Below are 20,194 nucleotides of genomic sequence, written 5' to 3' on the forward strand. Positions count from 1 at the left end.
AGGCCTAAACCTCTATAGCCTCGGCATGTCCAAATGATGTTCAAGAAAGAATCATTTTCGTAGGGACGAGAACAACCTGAGAGCAGTATCTCGAGAGGATGGTGCACTCGGAGTCGGCTGCGAAGAGTGGGTTTGGTGAGAGGACCCTCCCGATGAAGCTTTTCTGGTGGGTTGGTCCCCATCTGCGCGTTGTTTCCCATTCATGGGCTTCCTGTTTCTGCTGCTGCTGCCTCTCGTGCTCCCGTGCTTGGAGGGCACGTCGTCTTCGCTTGGAGCCTCCGAATGCATTCCCTTTCTCCGTCTGCTCTGCAAGACCTTCGACCCGTAACACGCCATCCTTGCACTTTTCTCTTTTTTCACCCCCAAAACTCAAACGAGTTGTTGGCACTGTGACCGTGTGTTGTTCATAGTTTTTTCACAGAGAGGTTCACAAAAGAGGCCTTAGAGAAGAAGAAGAAGAAGAAAAGTGAGGTAGAGAGAACGTCTTAGGGCTCGGGTTACAAATGGAATGAATCATACGAAGTTGAACCTTAGACCCGAATGCGAACGATGCATTTTGTTTTTCGGATATTGATTGTAGAATAGAATCTGAGTGGGGTGGGGACTTGGCTGCTAGATCTAGTTTCGATTCCCATGGGGGTCGCCCTTCTACGCAAGCCAACACTTAGCATAGGTGGCTGAGCCAGCGCGATCAGGTCTTAGTGCTGGGTGCGATTTCTTCTAGTTATGAATCCCAAAAAATAATAGAATCCGAGTCAGTTTTGTGGTCGGATTTGTGAGCATCAGACTTAATAATGGACACTCTCACCCCCATTTTCTGTGTTTTACTTAACAGTACAACTACAACCTGTGCCAGCAGTGGTTTCTGGGTTGTGTGATCTGGGTACTTTGTAAAATCCTCAGCCCGCCATCTGCTTAGGGAAGAAAAGTTGTAGGCCGGTGATCATGCCTACCGGTTTCCCTAAACCCAAAGGATCTCATTCTTTGATGTTCGGTCCTAGACATCCAGCGGATGCATATGGACGGCTGGGATCAGACGACATCCAGGTGAGAATGCAGACCAATCCTAGCCATCAGTTGGACGCCTAAGTTTGAGTGTTGGGTGGAACCCATATGCGAGGTGCAAATCACAGGAAAACAGAGATGCTACCAAGGAATGAGGGCAGCTTCAAAGTTGTCCTGTTTGAGAATTGAGACAGAAGAAGGTAATTCTTTTACTATACATTAAATAATAAAGGAAACCAGCACACCAGGTAAGCGTGTTATAATCAGCTGTTACTAAAAACTGTGGAGTTCAGTTGTTCAATTTTGAACACCACAATCATGCCTAGTGAAATACATCACGAAACTATTATCGGACACGCAAATTGCGTACTTGAGAGAGAGAGAGAGAGAGAGAGAGAGATTTCAAATAAGCTATCAAAAATATATATCAAACTAAAACCCGGATACTTTTTGAGAGCGGATCCTACCAACGCTGGGTGAGATTGCTAATCTCACACAGCGTTTGACAGAATCCTCTCATATTTTTTTCAGGCTTTGAATTGCAGTATATCACTTTTGAATTTAAGAGTACGAGGTTCTAAAAAAAGAAAAAAGAAAACTAACCCCGTGTTTCTATCGCCTTATATAAATTGCTCGTTGCCATTTATGCTTATTTTAAAGAGCACGTTTTGGTGTTAGGATATTTTTTTTACTTTTTTGAATGATTTTTTTTATAAATTTCACCTTTTGTTTCAAAAGGAAAAGTTTACCTTTTTTTTTTCGGAAACACTTATTTTCTTCCATAATCCACACAACCATCACTATTACAACTACCACCATTACCACCACCTCCACCACCACTACCTTTACCATCACCACCATTACCATCACGGCCACCTATCATTATCATTACCACTACCACCACCACCACCACCACCTTTGTAATTTTCACCAGTATCACCACTTAGGGGTGTCAATGGGTTTGGTTTATCCAGACTCAGCTGGGACCAAACCCTATAGGGTCTGGGTACGGTGACAAATAATAAGACCCGATTAGGACTCCGGTCCGAACTCAAATGTCCGATTAATACATGAACCCAAGTATAGTTTGTAAAATTTTATACCAAACCCAGGCCCAACCTGAGTTCCGATTATGCCCTGCAAATTTTCAATGTAAAGATGATAAAAGATATTATTTTATCAAGTCTGGTTCATGTAATTTTTATCAGGTCCCAGTATGGTTTATCTTATAATAGACTCGATTATACTCGGGTCTAAACCTGATACTATACTCAAAAATCTAATCCAAGTCTGATTCCACCTAGGTTCTAACCAAACATGACCACATGATACCCCTACCACCACCATTGTTATCACCACAACCACTACTATTACCATTATGACCATCATCCCCACCATCACCATTGTCATCACCACTGCCACAACTATTACCATTACCACTAACATCATCATCATCACCATCACCACCATTAACATTGCCATCACCACCACCACTATCACCATTGCCATCGTCATCATCACACCCGCTCACTAATCTTCTTTTCTTCTTTATTGTAATTTAAATAATGATGATCCAAACATTCACCTTAATTAAAAGTAAAGGCAAGATTATTCCACTACAAGGAAAATGCGCATTGGCGACAGATGATATACGTTGTTAATCTGTCGTTGAACATCTTTGCGATAGATTTTGCAACGGACTAGCGACGTATATCATCCATCGCATAACCCTAGTTGCTAAATTGCGACAGAATTTATCTGTCGCCACTCCTTCACTATATTGCGACAGCTTAGCGGCGGATCATGTACGTCGCGAATTCATCGCTAAATAGAGACTGATTTGGTTATGCAACTGAATATAATCTGTCGTTATTTCATTGCTACTATTTATCAACGACTATTAGTGACGACTTACATTCCGTCGCAAACCGATGACTGCTTCAAATTAGCGATGGAGTAGCGACGGACATTATTCGTCGCTAATCCGTCGCTAATTTGTAATAAAAATTTTAAAAAAAAAATTGAAATATTTTGAAACTCGAGAAAAAATTCTCATACAAATCATATATCTTGCTTATAAAAAAATAGTACACATAAAAAATACATACAAATTAAACACAAATGCTAAGTTAAGCAAACTTTAACAATCAAATACTGTCCTTGCGAAGTTATAATTGGTTACAAGTTTGTCAAACAAATTAAACAAAAAAATCTAATCCTCGCCAAGATTTTGGGCATCATCCTCTTCATTTTCTCAATTTGCCCCTCCCTCCATGCCTCCATCAGCTCCTCTACGTTGATCATATCCAGCATCCTACAAAAGAGAACCAAAATGTTAGTATTTATAATCAAAACATAATGAAATAAATTATTTGTAATCCACCTAATATAATGCAACAAAGTAAATGGCTGAATGACACATAGACTAGTAATAAACTTAAGCACATTAGCAAAATTATAAAGAAAAATTTATAGTAGTTAATCATGCATACCTGACGGGCATCTGAGCTCATGTTGAATGCACATGAAGTTCTCCTGTTCTGAAAAAAGTTGCATAACTCATTACGGACAATGTTGGGGATGGCTTGATTTAAAAACTGTTGCATTTTTTCGTCAAGACACTGACAGACACCATCCTAAGACATAGCAGGGTCAATAGGACGTTGAGAGTTGATGCTGGCGGGAGAACTCTGTGAGCCCGGGCTACAGGAGGCAATGACTGGTGTGGTGTTCATGTTACTCCCAAACTTGATCACACGACCCTTTCACCTGTAGCAGTCACCCATGCTGCAGGATCAAAAGACGGATGCTGAGTGGAGTCATCGCCGTATCGCTGTATCATTTGTTGCTTGTATGACTCCTACAAAGTAATAATTAAGGATTATAATATTTATGATAACATAATTCAAAGTAACTTGTATATTACAATGTTTATTAATACAATAAATACATATCGTTATCGCTCTCGCCTTCTCTGATACAAAATCTCTCATGCTCTTACATTTATGTGTTTCAACAAACACATCCTTGTAAGGCACAATGTCTCCTTTTTCTGCTTCCTGCAATTTGACATGATATAAAAAATCGATTAATAAGTATGCAGAAATACTTACAAATTTGACAATATATATATTGATGACTTATCATTTTCTTCTGGTGGCTCCCAAAAGTCCTAAATCTACCTGCGTGTAGCTGTGCATCGGGCATCACTGCTCGATTTTGTGCAGCTTTTGTTGAGCGATTTCAAAAATCATTGCTCGCCCACTTATCGCACATGCCCTCCCAATAATCTCTCCTGGCAGTAGCCGGCCCATGGCCCTTCCACTGCAGTGGATCATCTATCCCACCAGCTATTTTTTTGTTGCAGTCTTCATATTGTGCAGCATGTCAATAAATTGATTGGCAGCCATCTTCTACCATACTACCCTCGCGTCATTCTCCTCGTTTGCACTCATGAAGCGATGGGAGACCTACAAATACTTTCAGAACGTTAGCATACATAAATATAAAACACTGGTTGTTTTGATAAATGATTGCATACCATGAATGGGAAAATTAAGTTGTCCAACACCTCTTTCGGGTACTCTTTTCATTGCACTATCGGTCCTAGAAAATAATGCAGTAATGACTTCGTAATTCCTCGTATTACTTCTTGCTGTTCAAACCTCGCACTGCACATGAAAAGATACACATTAACAATTAACCGTCAATATACATTTTTTATAAGTTAAATATTGAACAAGTGACAATGAAATACCTACGGTCGACCATCGATATACACTATTTGAATTACTTGTGGGTCACACTGAGAAGACCATGCATCCGGCGTAGGTGGGTCATGTGTAGGCAAAACAGTACCTACAGAACAATGAGTTAGAAATTCACATAATGTGCATTTCAACTAATCAAATATATAATTATTTAAATGATATACCTATCGAAGGAGCCCGTAAAGATGAAGGCTCAAACTGGCTACCATTGGGTGCTCAACGAGTGTGTCCTCCCTGAACCATATTCTAATAAATAAAAATATACTAGCAATACATTTCAATATATTCAAATCAATACAATATATTTAAATACATTCAAAGCATTCTAATCATTCAGATCAAATTAAAAAAAACTTCATGCAAGGCATTCAAATATTGCAATACATTCAAATAATTCTAATGTATTACATGTACATTCAATTCATAACTCTATACCTATTGAACATACATAATTAATTCAAAAAATATCTTAGACATGTAATACATTCAAACATTATAATATATTTCAATATATTCAAATCAATACAATACATTCAAATCAATTAGATCATTCAGATCAAATTAAAAAACTTCATGCAAGACATTCAAAATTGCAATACATTTCAATATATTCAAATCAATACAATACATTTCAATACATTCAAATCATTCAGATCAAATTGAAAAAAACTTCATGCAAGACATTCAAACATTGCAATACATTTCAATATATTCAAATCAATACAATACATTTCAATACATTCAAATCATTCAAATCATTCAGATAAAATTGAAAAAAACTTCATGCAAGGCATTCAAACATTGCAATACATTTCAATATATTCAAATCAATATAATACATTTAAATCATTCTAATCATTTAGATCATTCAGATCAAATTGTATTACAAGTTGTATTTTACTAGCTCGTGAATGATTCATCATCACTTATCTGACTTTCATACTCTTCTTCTTCTTCCTCCTCCTCCTCTTCGTCATCATCTTTTTCTTCTTTATTTAGCGTTCATCCACTTCGTATATCATTTGGATCACATTCTTTCATGCATGTGCCATCAGACAATGGAGATATGCCATGCATACCATGTGCGACATCATGACCATAAGAGAAGTCATACATATCATCTGATTGATAGTATTCACCCTCTTCAGCAATCTTGTCTTCCTGTAACTGAGTTATCTCTGAACAGTTTGAAGGATCTAAGCAAAGGTGTAAGGTCTTCTAGTGATGTTCTTAACACTGCTGCTGGACAAGGTCGAGGACATGGAATCTTTTGAGGGGAGCCTCGCAGTCATGGTCATGGAAACAATCAAGGAGGCAGGAGTATTTTGCCCTTGCCTAATATGCAGCTCTTAGGAGTTCCTAATCAAAATTGAGGAGGAGGTGCTCCAACCTATCATATCTACAAGAAGAAGGGTTATCTAAAGGCCAACTGCTGGTTGAAGGATGACCCCAACTACAATCTTGAGGTCAAGATTGTCCAAAATAAGAACCAAACAGCTATTCAAGGTCAAAATTCCAACTAGAGACAGTGTATTAACAACCAACCAGGAACTAAAAAAGATTCTCTTATTGCTGCTCTTGTGGGTTTTAACTTCAAAAAGAGTGAAGAAGGTTATTGGTACATTGATTTTGGAACCCTCACTCATACTACAGGTGATGTAAGTAAGTGTTCAAATTAATTCCATAGTTTGGTAGGAATCACACATGTTGGCAATGCTCAAATTCCTCTACCAATTTCTAATCTTTTATCCTTGTCAAATATTTTGTGTTCCTAATATTTAGAAGAATTTAAATTTTGTATCTAAACTTGTTGATGATACAAATTCCTACATTGTATTTACTTCATTTTCTGTATATGTGAAAGATCTTCTCACGAAGAATACGTTCGTTGAGGGAGAATGACGTAAAAATATATGAACCATCAATAAGATCATCATTCATCAGAGTCGCCTGTTAGTGTCTCAACTTCGAAGTCAGTTTCTCTTGTTGTTTCCATTTCAAATGTTGCAGAGTCCAATAAATCTACATGGCATTTTCGTCTTGCTCATTGTAATCATGGTTTTGTTGAGATACTTGTGTCTGATGGATTAATTCCCAAATCCAGCCTGTAATAAAGATTCTTTATATCTTAGCTGTCATATTTGTAAGAGTCACGTCTCGCCTTTCAAGTCTTGGAATGGTGGGGCTTTGAAGCTTTTTGAACTTGTTTATTCTGATGTTTGGGGTCCAGCTCCCAATGCATCTTTGTCTTGCAACAAATACTATGTTATTTTTATTGATGATTATTCCCGTTATTCTTGGATTTGCTTTATGAAAAAATAAAATTGATGCATTCGGTCCAACAACAACAACAACAACTACGCCTTCATCCCAAAACAATTGGGGTCGGCGATATGAACCAACAAAGAAAATCATTCTGGGTCTTCCACATGAGTCCTTCTCCTCCATTCATTTCTATCCAATGCCATGTCCTCGGTGAGGTTCAAAGCATTCATATCCTTTCCTATCACCTCCATCCATGTCTTCCTAGGCCTACCCCGACCTCTTTTAACTAATATATTTTCCCATTTCTCCATCCTTCTAACTGGAGCATCATTAGGCCTTCGTCGAATATGTCCAAACCACCGTAAACGATTCTCTCTCATCTTATTTTCAATGGGTGCAACGCCTACCTTCCTACGTATCTCCTCGTTCCGAATCTTATCTTTTATTGTATTTCCACACATCCATCTCAGCATACGCATCTCAGCTACACTCATTTTTTGTAAATTGATGCATTCGGTATCTTTTGTAAATTTGACGATAGAGATTCACCGATTCAAGGAGATTAGATATGGTCAGGTCCGTCAAATGTGGAAGTAATGCTCATGATGGGCATCAACAAGATAATGAGCAGCCAAGTGTGGTTAATAAGGAATAGGTTGTGAGAAGATCCACAAGAGTTCATCAACCTATCAACAGATGGATTATCGATGAAAGTTTCAGTCTTGATCACCGAGTTTTCATTTCAGAAATTGAAAAACGTCAAGAGCTAAAGTCTTTTACAAAATCCTCAGTTGGCAAGGAGACGTAGTGGTTCACACAAATTGGAGGGCAGCTTTCAAACAAGAGAGGGAAGGCGACTCATAGGAGTTAAATCTTGTTGAGACCTAAAGAATAATGATGCTTTTCATGCTTCATTTCTGAATTCCATATGCCTGGTATCAAAAGGTGCAGTTGAGTAAGAGAGAATTGGCAGTAGAAAAAAAAACTTTATATTTTCCCAATACTCTGGGTTTATGGACACATCGAGCCACACAATATTCAAGAAATCAAATTGCCACCATTACAGGTAGAAACTGTAAATACCCGTTAAAACCCTAAATCTGTCTAAATGCCATACAGTTCTGGACTTTTGTGTTTAAACCACACAAGCAGAATTCTCAATCCTGAGAATTTCCACCATGGCTGTCCAAATGCGAGCTGTATCAAGGTTTAGAAGACCGACGCCTCAAACACAAATGTTCAAGCATTACAATTATGGTGTGTTTGCAGAACGTGATGAGTTTCTCCAACTTTTTCTCTCCGTTTTCTGAAGGAAGTTAAGCCTCAAAACAGCGGAAAAAAGGGAGGATATAGTCATGCGTTTGATGATGCACGTGGGATCCACAAAAACCCGGAAGTTTTTTCTTGGGCAAAAAAAAAAAAAAATCACTGCCATCAAACATGCCCATAGAATATCTAGCGTTAACGGCATTGCATCAGAAAGGGAACCTGAAGCCCGAGAACAACTTCGGAAGAAGCCAGACTTGCTTGCATGCACGTATTCAGAGCAAGTCCATCCTCAACCAAGGACCTTTCTCTAGCAATTTTTGCCATAGAACACATTGCTCATTCAAAATGACTTTCAAATATTGCATTCATTCAATTCAGTGCAGAATCATGATTCAAAAAGAGCCATGGCTCAACCACTAACTCCATTAATTCAGATGGCCTCACACCCATTTGTCATCAGTGTGTGATCAAAGTTTATTTCTTTTATTTCTGAACAAAAATAAGGATCAGATATACCCAGTTCTTGAGTCCTTGCAAGTTCACTAATAAGTCACCAGATGAACACAGTTTAAGGGTCTGACCTAATTGTTCCCAACCAAAGTCGTTCCTGGAATTGAGCCAACTATTTCTAAGAGAAAAACATGATCAAGTGACTGAAGAAGCAATAACCGCTTACTAGCAACTTCAATGCAAGAAATTACGGAACCACCGAGGGTGAAGCAACCCCAAGTCAAACTCCAGAAGAAATTGGGTCTGAGGCACACCCATGTCATGTCCCAAGACAATCACCTACTTCTGAACTTCAATGGATGCTTAATGATCCTTGATTCAGTACACCAGTCTACAGAGGTTTAACTATATACAAAGATGTACGTCTAAAGCAACCAGCATTCAGAAAGGCCTATAGATCGACCAGAATCATTCGAGGAATTCTTCGACATCTGCACTGAGTAGGACCAAGGCAGCTTGATTCTTCTAAATTAGCAGAAAATTAAATCTGAAGAAGCGGCAATGCCATTATGGCACCAAGAACTGAGAATATAAAAAACAGCAGCCAAAATGGAATTTTTTTTAGTATGCCGCCCATTCCTTTTGTCAACCACTCTGTCATTGGCTTCTCTTTCGATGTCTCCAGTTAAAGATGCAGCATGAGGTTGTTCTTTCTCTGCCAATCTATCTGAATTCAGCTTTTCTGGATTTTGTTGCTGGTCGTACTTCTCAACGTATTCTGGGAACATTTTTCTGAACATTGGACTACAAAAGAAAACAAATAATTAAAAATGGTTTTCTTCCAAACTAAAGCATCAGAAGATGAACATAGAACGTAAAAACTATCGTTTAGTGGGAAGTGTGAAACTTTTATAAAGGTCAATTCCAAAGGCTGCTCCCTTTTTTCAAGCACAGCCTGGTGTGGGCTGAAGACCTGATTAGTAATAGAGAACCCCAAGTAGGCAGGGCCCAACCCAACAACAAAGACTGATCATCAATGAAAATTATACAAGCATGGGAAACTTTGCTGAATCAAAGTATTCATTTACCTCTTACAGTTGAATGCAAGTGAAGCCTGGGCAAGCCTTTGCTTTTCAGCATCAGTAGTAGACACACTGCCAGTGGTAGGACTATTATCCATCTGCACGGGTTAAAAGATATAGTTAAGCTACAGGGCATAAAATCTTTTGGAATAAAATGACAAAAGACCTAACAGATGAAAGATTAAAAAGGACCCAAACTTGAAACATCAAGGACACTGTGCCTCAGTAAAGTTGGTATGACTGAGAACCTATGTCACATAAGTGCGGGTGCAGGTGTGAAGGGTGCGACATGGCAGTTCCAAAAAACTTGGGTGTGAGGGTGCTGATATATATAGGTAAATGATAAGGTGCTCCCACCTAATAGAAGCTTTAAAATTTTCAAATTTCTGATTTTTTTGTTGTTTATCAGACCCTATAGAGATGATCTATACGCATTATTTAATAGAAAACAAGTTTTGGATCATGAGATTATAGCATACATGTATGATTTTTAAGACCTTTAAAAATCAATGGCTCACAATGTAGCAAAATTTCATGACTTAAAAAATCATATTTTTATGTCCAAAAAAACATGATCCAAAGCATGATTCCTATCAAATAAACTATGTTGAGTGCATCCATAAGGTTTAATTGAGAAGATACAACCTACAACCATGATTTCTAATATGTGGGAGTAGGTACTCCCAGAGAACAGTAGCATTACTCTCTCTCTCTCTCTCTCTCTCTCTCTATATATATATATATATATATATATATATAGTGAGTGTGTGTGTGTGTGCGAATATGTATTTAAGTATATGCTATAGATAAAAATGGACTCTGTTAGTGTCAACTGAGTCCAGTTTTGGATAGAAATGGACTCCGGTGCGGTTAGCCACACCTGACCTATGTCACATAGGTGCGGGTGCGGATGCAGCACTTTAAAAAAACTTGGGAACGGAGGTGCGGGAAAAAAAATTATATATATATATATCTATATATATAACAGTTTTAAGTTAACACTACATGTATGTGTGTGCATTTATGTATTTTTATATATAATATAGATAAAACTAGACTTTGTTAGGGTTAACTGAATCTACTTGTAGATAGAAATGGACCTCAGTGTGGTTGACTTCACCTGACACAAAGGAAGTCGTGCACCCGCATGGGTGTGAGTGCGATGCGGGTGCGGTGCCCTGTTAGAAGAGTCCGTGTTACATAGCATGTTACATAGCACCTGACACTGCAGAAGCCGTGTCCAAGTGTCAACCCGCATTGATGCAAGTTCGACTCGAGTGCGTCGACCTTTTAGAAGAGTCTGTGTTACATAGCTCAGCACTCACTTGACAAGATAGGATCTGCAAGTTTATGTGAAGCAAAAACATGAACTTGAGCCTAGCCAAAAGACAAATCAGCTAAGTCTGATGTCAGGTTAATGCCTGCAGGACTAAACTAGCTTCTATGGTGGTGTCCAAATGAGCTGGAGGGATCATCGGGTGGTGGCGCTTTGTATTTGTGCATATATGCACATGCCCCACATCTACATTAAACTATCACAGAAGGAAACAACATCAAATTACTCAGACTGAAGTTCAACAGTATCAGATATAATTCATATTTGAGGAGAACAAATATAGCAAAATTTCACAAAGCTAGTGTAGACTCCTGAATTATAAACTGGACCCCATAATTATAATCGAGGACAAGAACTGAAGGGAAAAAACGCTTCCACATAGAGCTTTATAGGATAGCTATAAAGAACTAAAAAACTGACACAAAAATCGAACCACACTCACCATGAATGAAAGAAGCCCCGTGAGTATGCTGATAAAGAAATTATAGTTGCAGAAAAGTTAGTAAATATAAACCATATAAAGGACTAAGAGTGTAATATATATCCAAGTCAAAACATTTATTCAACACACCTTGCAACTGACCACATGGGGTTCCATGTCTCAGGATGAACTGAAGTAAAATGGGAAACAACATTCAGCATGTAAAAAACACATGAAATAATATGATTATTCTCCAAAGATAGGCAGACACTTACAATCACTCATAGACATGCAGATTCTCTTCTGTGTAGCAAATCGGCCATTAGGAGTATTCATGCTAGCATAAAGAAAGACATTAACATCAGGATTTTGATATTCAAGGATGGGGAAAATTAGACAGCATGAGATGCATTAATATCAGCTCTTAAAATTCCAAGCTCATTCCAATGCAAGTGATCATGTACCTGATGCTTGGGGGTTTGAATGGATAGTCAGAGGGGAACTTTAACTTTCCATAGTAAACACCACCTACATGTTATTAAGAAAAGTTCTCAGACAATATATGATACAAAGGCAATATTGAGTCAAAACTCATCTTAGACTAGTCTAGATGATGACAATCCAGCAGAACTACAATGGCATATCATAACACTTCAATCTACACCACAATCTGTGTCTGTGTGTGCCTTGTCATTCAAGCTTCACATACCTGAAAATGGTGTGCCTTCACTTCCCTCTAGTACATAATCTGGAAAGGATAAATTGAAAAAGAAAATCATCTCCACAAGCTCCAAAGTAGAAGACTGGAAGGACTTGATGGCAAAAAAAAAAATATAGAAACAGTAATAGTTTAAAACATACAAAAGCAATGTCCATAAATGTCAAAGGAAAGCCTTCTTCAGCCACAGTTAAAGGTAGTCAGATGGCAGTAGTTTTTGGTAGAAATAGGCAATTTGTGATATCTGACATTAAGCAGTACTTGGCACTCAATACGTGTTAGACTTATATACGAGCATTGAGACTCGTCATCAAATGCAAGCATGGATGAAGAGGGGTATTTTATATTGAGTGTGTGTCCAATAAAGCCCTGCAAGCCATATTCTTTGTTCCACTTTGGGAATCTGTCATTTCAATCAACACCTTCACAGCCTCATAAAACAACCAAAATCCAATGATAATAAAAGCTTATCAGTCATCAACACCCGTATCGTAGACGATAAGAGCATAATGGTCATGGTTTCTGGAATGCTGAAATGAAGCACCTTGATATGATCACTGAGAGCTTGAGAAAGGACAGATGGTAAAGAATAGATACTGATAGCATGAGTTATGTACAACCAATAAAAGATGAATTTGATAAATTATTATACTTACGCCACTCAAGGATATCGTTTGGATTTGGACGAGCTAAAACATGGGGAACCGGCTCCTAAAAATTCAGAAATACTTTAAAGTCACTAAGGCAATAAAGGCATATAATACAAGAAATAGAAACAAAAAAACTGCTTGCTGCACCGCTAGCATTACTAAGTACCAATGGAAAATGACAGAGTGTTGCTAAGCCTCAACAGAAAAAGAAAAAAACAGCCTTTTTCAAGAAAGACTTATAACACAGACAAGCTGTCTCTATGAAAACATCAAAAGCATAAAATTTTAAAAATTTGGCGAACGTGAGGGTTAAAAACATCAAAATAAAAGATAGAAAAGAGTATACATACCTTACACAGCGCCCGATATTCCTTCTGAAGACGCTTGACACAAGCCCTCTCTGCCATGAAAAAGGCTTCAGAAGAAAAACCCTCTAATTTAGTTAGTAGAAACACCTACAAGCACCTTTCTCTTATAATCTGCAAAGCTTCCTGAAGATGTTGCTTGTTCAAAGCCTACACAAATATATGGAAGTGAACAGTTTCAGAATATAAAAGGTGGTCATGGGCTTCACAAAAACTTGAATATGGATTTATGCACTAGGCAGGGGGGAATAGAAAAATAGCAGTTTTATTTATTTCTCCACCATGATAGTTCACTTCTAGAACTGACCCCAGTTTTTCTTTTGTCCAGGTAAGCTGGGGGACAGCCACCAGTTTCATTCAAACCAGATGTGCAAAGTGCAGTCTTATGCCAAGAGAACAAAATATTATTTGATGAACCCTTAAAAGAATGATAAACCTAAGGAAAATTGCCCCAAACCTAATATAGAAAAATAATATATAAAACCATAGTTCACAAAATGAAAAAGAAGAACAATCCTTTTTTCCATTTATTTGTAGCACTCCAATATTATTCCCAGAAATATTTCCTATGACTTCAAAGGGGATTGGAAGTACCAAAATGAAGTAGGAAAATTCCCAATAAACAACTGTACTAAAAGCAAGATTTCACAAAGGTTGTGCTGTCTTTTTTCAGTACTTAGTTTCTTCCATTTTGAAGGTATCTTTTTCATAAAAGTCAAAAGTTTCCAAGGGATTCTTTTGTGAGGCCAGAGAGAACAGGATTGTACATTGAACTCAGAGTGAAGGTCAACGGAGGATGGGCTCACAAACAAATGGTTTCTGCTAGTGAAACGCATCCACAGGTGGATCATTTAGAAAGATTCAGGGGCAAGTGGTTGCTACTTGAAATTGTTGGAACGAGCACTTTTACCAATACTTATCAGAAAATAGTAGGGAAAGTGGTCCTCCCCTTGGGTGAAAATATTTGCTTGGCTAGTCATACATTACAAATTGCTTAGTATGGACATTCAAACTAGAGATTGCCATCTTGACTGGCAACGACATTCTGCCTGGAGCTGATGTGCCACAGTTCCTTTAATTCATCTTTTTTCTTTCATGAGATCTTCCTATCAAGACTGCTCAAGGACAAGAAAATAATGTTCCACGAACATTCTGTAGAGTTCATCTTTTCGTATGGTGGGTAAAATTTGGCAATGGCATAACACTGTGACCCACAGCCAGGAAGTTGGCACCGGAGAAAAGACCTATTTTTCACTTTTTTCGTATGGGTTTTGACAGTGCTCACAGTGACCAGACTACAAATACAAACAACAGCAGGTTCTGGTAAGCATTATAAGCTTTCTCTCCTAATCACATAAAGAAAGCATATTTCTTCTTCTTGCACCCTCATGTTGATGTGAAACTTTGGTGGTACTCCTTGTGAACTTTTGCCACAATCTCTCCTTTACAAGGGATGCTTCCATTTAGGTCTATAGCAGGAGAAAAAAACAAAAAGAAGAAAAAAAAATGGGCAAAGAATTGATAGAGATGGGAGAAATCCACACATGCAAAAAGAGGCAGCTCGACAAAATATGCAAAGGACTCCTTGTTTAACCTTTTTCACAATCTCTCCTTTCTAAGTGATGTTTCTATTTAGGTTTATAGCAGGAGGAAAAAAAGAAAGAAAAACAAATGGACAAAGAATTGATAGAGATGGGAGAAATCCACACATGCAAAAAGAGGCGGCTCAACAAAATATGCAAAAAGGTCAGTAAATCATTGAACTAATGTCTATTGGAAAAGATACAAAGAATAATATAATGGAAATCAGCAAAAGCTAGAAATCGAGGAAAGTATCATTTATGAATGGAACATCTGAGGAAGTAATAGACCAGTAGACAGAAAGAGCAAATGGAATGATTTAGCAATAAGTTCCCAATACACAAATCACCAAAAAATAAGGATTCAACATTCTTACTAGTATGTGCATTCTTCGCTGATGATACAGTGAGTAGGATAAACATGACTAGTGGTATTTACATTTAAACAACTCTTTCTAAAGGCAGGCCAGAATACTTGCATTATACATCAAGCAGCAAATATTCAGCACTTCTTTAGGAAGATTGTGCTCGCACAGAAAAAAGCATGGCCAATGCTGCCTCAACATGATGGTAACTTGGATGAGAAAGAAAAGTGTGGGAATCTTCATTTGGGAAATACACATAAAGGAAAAGTAATGCACGAGGAAGAGGAAAATGTATTCAAGTTCCAAAGCTTCACAACCCGCAGATATCAAAACAGAAATCTTCATGGTAATATGTTAACACTGAAATATGCAAGATGGATCTTGAGGAAATCACAATAATGCTGCAAAGTTGTTGACATGAAGGAGGTAAATGCAAACGGCACTGGCAGCTAAACTACATACAACAATAATTCTGTACAAAAAAATAAGCACCCCTGCAGCATCACATGCCAAATACCAATAGTCAATGAAGTAACCATGCACTCTTATCATAAATATCTAAAAAAGGTCACGATATTTTATTTATGAGGAAACAAAACAGCTCATGTTATCCTTCAACTGTAGCACTTCGAGCTTCTAGGAATGACCCAGATTGTGGACTCTGATGTACGGTGTGCTCCCGGGATCCCCTTAGCCACCCATGCGGATTCAGTGAAATGCGTGGTTTCTTGCAGGCCACATCCGGCTTCCAATTCAAACGATCCGGATGTGGCTGTGAATTTCACCGATGCAGATTCGGTTGAGGAATTGGGTTGACAAACAGTCGGAAGAGAATCAACACATCCACATCCGACTTCCAATTCCCAAGTATCACCCAAACAACACAAGCTCTTTACCTTTCCTAATTTTAGTTTAAAGGCAATCTACATAAACCACAACTCCGCTTTAGTTAAAATCAACACATCCACATCCAGTTTCTAATTCCCAAACAACATAAGTTCTTTAGCTTTTCTAAACTTTAGTTTCGACGCAATCTACATAAACCTCAACTCAGAATCAGATAACCAAAAATCCCACTGATCTCAACAACAAGTAAATCATCCTCACGCAAACACTCTATAACACCAACAAATAAATATCTCAAATCCATGCGTTGTAAATGGCATTGTAATTCATTCTCAAGAATCCCCATTTCATGTAAAAAGAAAATCACTACAACTTTTACGACTCTGCCGCCCTGCCCATAAAGAAAAAAAGAGATGGGGAAGGCGTTTGGGATAAAGAGAACAAAATCATAAATTCAAACGCATAGAAGCCATAAAAATCGAAAAATCAAATTAAGCAGGAAAAAGGATTTAGGGGTTTTCTCGTGAATGCGCCAATGTGGTAAAAAAAACGCCAACACCCAATTCGAATTTCGATGGAAAAATACCAAATCTGACCACAAAGACATTAAAGATGTAAACCAGATTGCATACTTTCATCGAAATAATGGCAAGCGACTACAGTTTCACCCAAAGAGAGAGAGAGAGAGAGACCCTCTTACAACGGAAACGATGGAACGCAAGAAGAGACGATGGGAAAGAGCACAAAATCGATGGATTTCGAGAACTTCGTTCTCGTTTGGGTTTCCGGCGATTATAATGAGAAGCATTCATCCTACGCGGTTGTCAAATGACTATTGTACCCACAATTCTCCTCAATATTTAATGATCTAAGATGTGCTTTCATAGGGGTAGTTACGGAATAAAATAGGCCCATTGGTTCTTTGGTCACAAACTGACCATGTGAAAGATGCAAAGTGGGAAGTGGGTTGGGCAGCTAAGGCCCCACTCCTGCTCGGACTCGGCTCGTGCCATCACGAATCGAGCTTCACAAGCTGGTTCATTTTCCAGAAGGAATTTTTTGAATGCTTTTAAAATTTGATAATATGTAAAAGTATATATAATATATGTATAAAACATATATAATATGCATATTGTGTATATAATATATAATATATATAAATATATAATATATATAAATATATAATATGTAAAACAATCGTTTATGCGTCGAGCCAAGTTGTGCTTACCCTGTGCTTTGCTCATTTACCTAAACGAGCTGGCTTGTAGCTTGGCGAGCTGAGCTGTAATGCCCCGAATTTTCAAAACAAATCTAAGTTAAAAATTTCCAGATTTTTTTTGCAGTAAAATTTAGAAAAGGTTTTAGCAGTGAAAATGGACGATAATGAGTCATCGGTTTTAGAAAACTCTGGGTAAGTCACAAGTATGTAGCCAAACACTTATTGACCACCAAGGTGTTTCATTTATCAAAATTACTTATTTATTATAAACATCACTGCTTGAAAAAGCAGTATTTAATTTTATAAAGGAAGCAATACAACACTTTCTAGAGAAACTCTGAAACTCGATGTTGCCTTGCTCTGCATATCGTATCGCAGGTTCAACACCTGAAATTTCCATTAAACGGAGTCAGAACCACAATTGGTCTCGTAAGCAAGCATTCATCCACACATTCAAACAAGTATCAACTCATGCAAAGACCACTCATGGTCACAGTTCGCAACAATGACGCTCAAGTCTCCACGACTTAGCGTATATCGCGAAAGCCTCCACAGGGCTACATGTTGAACATTTCGCTCAAGTCTCTACGACTTGGCATGAGCCTCTTCAGGGCTTCATTTGGGATGTCAAGTTCAAGTATCTAAGACTTAGCATATCCGTATCCTAAAAACCCAAGTGTGAGCTCCTCGAGTTTTGCTTAATCGTGTAGATACAACATGGGTCTTTACCCTATCGGTCTAGTAGTATATCGATCATAACACTTTCCTCAAGGTTATGCAGGACTTTACAAAATAACATCCATTTACTCATACATTCATGCATCGCTGGACCTAGAACTAATGCATTGTTTCGATATTAGCGGTTCACCCCCTGGTACATGGGAGAAGTTTTGCCCGGGTATCAACGTGATGTTATGAGAGTTGATTATTCTATGTATTTTAGATACCCCAGAGGCCTGTTAACCCTGTCTATAGTAGGGTGATAGAACTCATACTAAGATAACCCTACCAGGCCCGTTCAGATGCATCATCAACTGCAATGGTTGGGTTCAATCCTTAGATATTTAAGAATAACCACGACCTCCATACCCCCTGAGTGACGGGAGACCCCTTGAACCCTGTCAGATTCATAATCAAATGCATGCCACTCGCAATTGTTCTATCACCGTCTACAACGTGAGCAATAGTCTTGAAGGGGTTTGTCGGTCTAACTGTTACTTGTCGGATATTCGCATGTCATTCGGGCAAGTCAGTGCCTCCTGAATGAGGACATATGTACCTGACCCCATTCAGTATTCTCCGTCACGACCAAAACCGTGGGGTCTGCGACCTTAAGTTTTATTCATATGCATGCTTGACTCTACTCTCGACATCTACGACCATCACGAGCATCTCACATCTTTCGGGTGGACAACGTACTCTGGCTTTTCAGCCCTTACGAGTCTAGTTGTGCAATTGTATCTCAATAAACATGCATATGACACAATCTCAATAGATCGATTGCTCGATGTATATTACCGCAACGAGCACCTGGCCTAGTCAAGGCATAACAACTACTCTGGCTCTTTGGCCCCTATGAGTAAAGTGCCCTTACAAGTAAACATGAGAACGAGTCATTCTGGCAGCGTTTCGATAATAGGGCATCCTCGTGTCATTCAACCAGTTCAGGCAAATCTTTTGCCAACCATTTCGACAACACTTCCCCTGCTTTGATGGCAGAAGTGTGATGACCCTTTTTACGTTGTACAAAGTACTTGACAAAATTTGGGCAACACATCCTATGTATGACAGAGTAACATGTTACGGTCTTTCTGAGCTAGTTGAGATCTTTCAAAAATTTCAGCATCACTTCCTCTTCTTGACGGAGAAAGCGCGCATTTCTTTTAAGTTCGGTGAGTATCTTTTCAGAAATTTCATCAACATTTCTCATCCTTGATGGAGAAATCGCTACGCTTTAACTCGGGGTTGAATGCACACTGTTATACGTACTTCGCATCCATCGAAGTTCGTTGGAACCTTGAGCCATAGCTAGATCATGTGCAAGTGACTTAGGTTTTACGAAAAAGCAATTTTACGCAAAAGCAAAGCCTTTCTAATATGATATTCATTTATCAAGCAAAATATTGATCAAGGAGCGGCAATAGAATCGCATTGGCGATTTAGAGTTGATCTCCATTTGAATGCTTATTTATGCGCACTATATGTAATATAAGTAGGAGCCTGTCTTTTATAATGCGGCAGCGTAAATGAGCGCATACTTAATGTTCGGCGGAGGAAACCAAACTAAATAACTTGTAGAAAGCAAATACATGTATATTTACATAAATTAGGAGCCTTGGCATAGTTCAACGCAACAGTAATCTTAAATGCATAATTTAAATTGCAGAAAATAAGAGCCTTGACATCGTTCAACGTTACAGCAATCTTAAAAGCATAATTTAAATTACAAAAAACAGAAGTCATGACATCGTTTAACGCGACGATAATCTTAATAGCATAAACAATTTACAGAAAGCAAGAGCCTTGGCATCATTCGATGCGATCATAATCTTAAAAGCAAAGGCAAATGCATATATATATATATATGTAATATGCAAAAAGCAAGAGCCTTGACATCGTTCGATGCGATGACAATCTCAAATACATATATATTGCCTTAAGCAGGAGCTTTTATCATAAAATATTCAATGATAGTAGCAAGGAGATGCGCGTGAACACTAAAATGTTCTAGAAGGCATAAAATAAAGACTAGGGTCAGATAGTACTTCAGAATGTATACGATATATATCACAACACAAATCAGCAAATACTTGAGAGAGAGTGATCGACGAATCAAACTTACCCTACGATCGA

General features: G+C 38.2%; 1 pseudogene; it reads right to left on the reverse strand.

The window, feature by feature from the left end:
* Positions 1 to 8,773: 8,773 nt before the first annotated feature.
* The window catches only part of LOC149810602 (ubiquitin-conjugating enzyme E2 34-like), a 34,566-nt pseudogene continuing 23,145 nt past the window's right edge, over positions 8,774 to 20,194 (reverse strand).

The sequence above is a fragment of the Nuphar pumila genome, unplaced genomic scaffold (assembly GCF_984573655.1).
Source record: "Nuphar pumila unplaced genomic scaffold, dmNupPumi1.hap1.1 HAP1_SCAFFOLD_258, whole genome shotgun sequence".
NCBI lineage: Eukaryota > Viridiplantae > Streptophyta > Magnoliopsida > Nymphaeales > Nymphaeaceae > Nuphar > Nuphar pumila.